A 6,000-nucleotide genomic window follows, 5' to 3' on the forward strand; every position below is an offset into this window, starting at 1 on the left:
TTGGCATTTGTGAAGGTGGCATGTGACGCACATACGTGCGCCATATGCACACACATGTAAATTTCAGGGGTGCAGCAGGGTGTCTTTGAGACACCTCTGCACCCTTGAAATTATTCTCAATTTGCGATTCGCAAATTGCGAATCGCAAATTGCGAACTATTTCACAATCATTCCTATGGGCCTCCTGACCCATAAGAATGCATGGGAAATACCCCCAGATTCATCAAAGTCCTCTTTTGCGAGTCCTTAATAGCGATTATTAAGGAATCGCTATTAAAGACTCGCAAAACGGGATGCATGTAGAAATCGCAATTAATTTTGCGATTTCTACTGCTTCCTTATTTGCGATTCACTAATTGCGAATCGCAAATAAGGAATGGCTTTCCCATTCATTCCTATGGGCCTCAAGGGGGGTGGAAGAACAGGTACTATTTCAATATGATGTGTGTTTTGGTGTCTTTGAGCAAGGTTTTGGTTTGTTCAGTTTGACCAAAAATCATGCTTTTAGAAAAGGTCAAGTTAAAATGTATTTCGTAACGATGAGAATAGTTGACTGTAACGGGGTCATCCATTTATAGAAGGTCGTTTTACGCCACTATCAAAACAGGAGTTCCACTTTGAAGTGAGTAAGTTTCAGCGAGTGCTGAATAATGTAATTTTTCCAGCAAAAGTAAGCAAGTGTGTATTGTGAGGTGCCCTTCGGATTTAAATAGCCAAGAAAGATATGCTTATTATTAGACAACTTGAGATATGAGGAGATGTAGTCCATATTGTCATGTCCGCAAGCTATATCATATGGGAAACCATCTAGTTGGTTGTAGAATTTTGGGACAAAGACTCAATACTGCTAAACATAGTTGCCCTAGCCAATAGGTTCAAAGAGCGAGGGCAAGGACATGGGTGTTGTTTGCCTTCCACTCTCCTTCTGAGGTATCCTGTAAGAGAAGTACAATTAATGTTTACAGTGGCACGACTGCTAAAGCTCTCATGGCAAGTTAGGTAGTGTTCCTTGGATATGAATTTACCTTAAATAACTAATAAGACAAGAGGTGTTTGGCAAAACAGAAACATTTTGGTTTAATTAAGTGCTTCCGCCCCGGAGATCCGAGAAGAATGCGTCTTCCAAAACAGCATCTCAGTTGTAAATCAACAAACATGGGCACCTGATAAGGACACAGATGGCTCTTGACCTCGGGGAGAGCTAGTGTGGGCCAGTGTGTATGTGTTCAGATGTACGGCATGGGGAGTGTGTGATCACGACATGTGGGTTGCCTGTCATGTCCTGATTGGTTGAGTGTGCCTATCGACATGTGGTATCTAGCTTTGTGGTATTCCTGGGGTACGTGAGTCTTTGGCCACACATTTTTCATTGAGGTCAATTACCTCAGACTTGTTTCTGGTGCAGCTGTCTATCTTTGGAATCCATCCGGGTTTTCTCTGGGTGCATTTTTGTCTTTGGTTTATGGGGACCACATCTGTGACCTGTTACTCGATAGGTGTGGGCATGGGTCGCAATACCTGCCTGACCACTTATCTCTTACTCGGGGTTGATGGAGAGGTCACCGTGGGTGAATCCAACAGTAATGATGTGATTTCATCGGAAGTCCTAGAAATAATATGGCAGCCTCTGGTATAATTTTTATTGACATTATCAGCATTATGCAAACAGGTATCATTTTGTACACAGATATCACTCGTACTGATATTAACGAGGCTATGTTTGCTCTGGTCCGGACATACACTGACATTGTTCTTATTCGCAACAATAATATTATGATATGAGCACGAGTCATGGTGTACATTGGTATCATTATTGCTGATGTCGGGCACTGCTGTGCAGGCACAAGTTAAAGTATACATTGACATTGCATTGACTGGCATTGTGCGGGTTCAAGCTGTGGCATATGATCACATTGCACTTACCGATATTGCTGTTGTTGGGCCTACTCATATCATGATCTTCATTGACATCGTATTCACCCATTCCAACATTCTCCCTCCCCACTTGTTTATTCATCAACTACTCTATCTTCCTCGTATGTCATGACAGTTATGTTATTTAAAAGTGTGTGTGGGTGTGTATGTGTTGATGTGTTTGTATGTACCGGTAGTGTTGGTTGGTTTTTCCCTAGCTAAGTGCATACTACCTAATTTGCAGACTGCATTTTTACAGCAAGAAACCCCTACGTGTAGGAAACCACATAACAGAAGTGCAGCAATGAGAATCCATGCAACCAACGTAAATTGTTTGGAGGCCCATAAGGGAATCCATGAAAAAATATGCAACCAGTCCTGCTCTGGGGCACCTACCTCCTTCTTCTTGGTTTGTAAATGATGCAGTTCTTAGATAGCATGGGCTAATGAGCCGTTATCCAGGTCATTTCAGGGGATAAAAGTACAAAATGAAGCACCAATCTTGGCACACACCGCACCGCCCATAGCGGTCATCAAGTCCAACACACAACGATTTTGCATCACCATAAGGCGGATGGCTCTCAACTCCTCTCTGACAGCTTTTAGGCCGAGCTCAGTACTGTTTATTAGTTTCATGATTTCCCATCTGGTTATTTGCAACCAGCTGGTGTTGGCTTTTTACTAGCAAGGTAAAAAATAGTATTGATCCTCCAGCGTTAACTTGAGCTTCTGTGAACAGTCTGAATTCTGGAATGTGCTTGTACTGAGACCAGCCAAAATACTCAGAAGTTCTCTTTTGAGCCTGATGCAACAGAGTTGGTTTCTTCCGTAACAGATGTTGAGAGAACTCAGACTGATTTTCTCCAGGGATAACCAGGGTTCCGATGTGTATGGTCAAGCGGGTGCAGAGGCCACACCATTCGGGGAAGTGCTGGGTATAGGCAAGGTCCCCACTTTGCCAATACAGATCCATCAATGTAGGGGTGCCCCATTGCAGGTCCAGTATATGAATTATCATACCGTAATTGTCATTGCAGCCCAAAGGTATGGTTCTTTTGTCTCTGAAGCATAAAGAGTACAATGTAAGTTTCCGTAATATTAGGGGTTGCCCCTTCCCCTCCAACCATGTGTACCTCTACATCTTGCTATCCCAGATTTCCTGGCATGGGGTATCTATGTTGGCATTTGACCCCCTCCCATGGGACTCATCCGCCGCATAATTGAGATGAGCAGCCTTGTACTGGAATTCTATGTCCAGGGTCCATTGATCATTAACAAGGGAGACCCCAATGATGTTAAGGGCCACCTTGGGACTACAGACGGAGGCAGGAGCAGACGTGCACTGGTTATCCTACGGAATATAGCAAATTCAGCACCGGATGTCCTCAAACAGCGAGTAGGATGGTAGGGGTTGATCAGAGGGTATAGGTAACAGGGCCCCCTCAAGTTCATAATTCTGTGGCAAAATCAAAGTGCCTTAAAAGAGATTCTTTCCCTGATCAGGAGTCAGTGTAGAGGACAGAACCCGTAGGGTGTTGCAGAGATTCTGCCCAAGGACAGAACTATGCGTAGGATTATGGGTCCTTAGTGCTCAGGGACTGAGCCATCCTACCACTTTAGTACCCATGAGCCCAGGACCAACTAGCTGTAGTTCTCCTACTCACTCACAGAGAAACAAATGATTAGACACCCCAGCGCACAACACTCCCAGATCTCTCAGGAATCGCGGTAACAAGACTCACCCTTTAGCCCGCACTTTTGTATTTGCCCACAATAAGATCTGACAGAGACATGAAACAGTTTAAAATATCTATTTTAACTAACATGCCATAACATGCAGTATAAGTGCCACAACAATCAGGAAAATGCACAGTACAAATACAGAGAGTCCATAAATCTTGAAGCGGGATGTCATCCTGGAAAGATAATACAGCCTAACCACCTTCCCCTTGCTAGGAAATAATATTATTATATATTAGAAGATCTCTGGGCTTTGTCAGCAGACACCGAATCTTAGCCTATAAATGGTAGATCTACATCATAGGCACTGTTTTGCTCTTCCCCTGTCAAGGTTCCTCTCCAAGTGTGTGCTACCTAGTTCTGTATCCCAATAAAACCAAAGTGCATTGTCCCAACATCTGCATCAGTATGTTTTGTCAAAGGGTTAAGGCCTGGCCAGAACAAAATAGGAAGAGGAACTGTCGTTCGACATTGCTCATAATGTTTAGTCAAAATCCTAGAAACATGCAGAGACTGAACACAGCGATGAGTTCCCATGTGAAAACATCAATAGAAATTATTGCAAAAAATAAAAACGTGTAGTAACGTGTGCAAAGCAGCAGACAGGCTGAAGCGTGATCATGCCAACTTAGTGAATACAACAATGCCCCCATGAGCCACGTGACAAGGAAGGACCTAGGGATGTTAAGCAGCTTTCTAGCCCCAGCATTCTGAACATGATGGAAAGTTCTCATACTGCTTAGCGTCGTCCCCAGGCAGAGCGCATTGCAGTAGTACTATCTGGACACCAGTTACACTTGGAACACTGTCTTTTTAGTTGTGTCCATGAGTAATCCCAGGATCTTACAAAGCATCTTTAGGATGCAAAAACAAACCCCTACAAGGTTGAGTATCTGATGACCGAAAGCGAGTTTATTGTCAAACCAAATTCCTAAGATTTTTATCTTAGGGTCCAGGGTTGGGATTGTTCCCAGCGCATCTGGAAATCATGTGGTGGGCCAGATAGAGGGCTGCTTCCCCACAATCAGCACCTCTGTTTCTTCAGCATTACATTTAAGGCAGCTGTGGTACATCCAAACAGCTAGACTTACCAAACAGTTTCTAAAATTGGCTGCAGCGAGTCCCTTATCCTGACATGGAGACATGATTAACTGGGTGTCATCAGCATAAGATTTGATTCTGACACCAGAATACTTCACCACATCCATTAGAGAGTGCATGTATAGATTAAACAGGGTTGGACTGAGTGCCAAACCCTGTGGCACTCGCTGACGTAACCAAAAGATCTCTGGAGCAAAAGGCAGTTAGAACACCTGAAACATGAGATTCTGGAGAAAAGTGGCCATCCAGCTTAAGGCTGAACCCTCAACACTGAAACCCCATAGCCATTCGGGAAGGCCGCTCAGAAATCAAACACGACCAGGGCAGCTGCCCTACCCTCATCACGCAGGAGTACGGATTCAGTGCTGTGATGAGGTCAAAACCCAGAATGGGTCCTTTGAAGAATCTTTTCCCTCTCAATATATACCATCAATTGCTGATTGATATGTGTCGTTGTACACATGGATGCCAGAGAAGTTTTTAGGTTTTAGAGAGGACTGTATTGAAATTATCGGTTTTTCCAACTAATTGGTCTGAGTCATGGTTCCTTTCTTTTCTGGGCGGTTACGGGTTGTCAGTCTCTCAAAGATTTTTCCTCTTCTCCTTAGCGTCAGGAAAGGGTATGTGCACAGCGCTCATGATCAGGAAGCCAAAATGAGTGAAGTAGTGTGGCTCACTGGTTAGAGGCGGCAGACCCGAGAGCAGAGGACGGCCCGGGACCAGGGTTCGATTCCCGGCGCGGCAGGTTTCTGGACCAGGGTCAGCGGACTCGATAATTCTCTCGCCTCGGTGCCCACTCTGATCAGCGATCACACTCGGCAACTCTGGGCATTAGCTTGCCTCATCTTCACTAATGGCCCCACCAGACCGCCGGGGACGCCTGGTCTCACCCTGGAGATACCCATTAAGGGACCATCTCTCAGGGAAACCAGGAAGGGTTTCGCAGCGGTCGAAGCGCCTTGGGACCCTACGGGTAAGTAGTGCGCTATATAAATGCCTATACATTACATACATTACAAAATAAAATGGAGAAAGAAAGGAACGTTTTAGAAATTTGTCCTTTCTCTATGAAGTACCAATGGGGAGGGGGAGTGAGGGGAGAACACCCGTACCATCACCCAGTGGGTTCTAATGTTCTAATCACATTAGAACACTCTTCCCGTTAACGTGGTCCTGTCTCTCCCCCACCCTACTCTGGACTTCCTTAGCAGTGGTCTGTTTTAGCAAACCACCCGCGTACTCTTG

This window comes from Lissotriton helveticus, chromosome 5_1 (genome assembly GCF_964261635.1).
Source record: "Lissotriton helveticus chromosome 5_1, aLisHel1.1, whole genome shotgun sequence".
Taxonomy (NCBI): domain Eukaryota; kingdom Metazoa; phylum Chordata; class Amphibia; order Caudata; family Salamandridae; genus Lissotriton; species Lissotriton helveticus.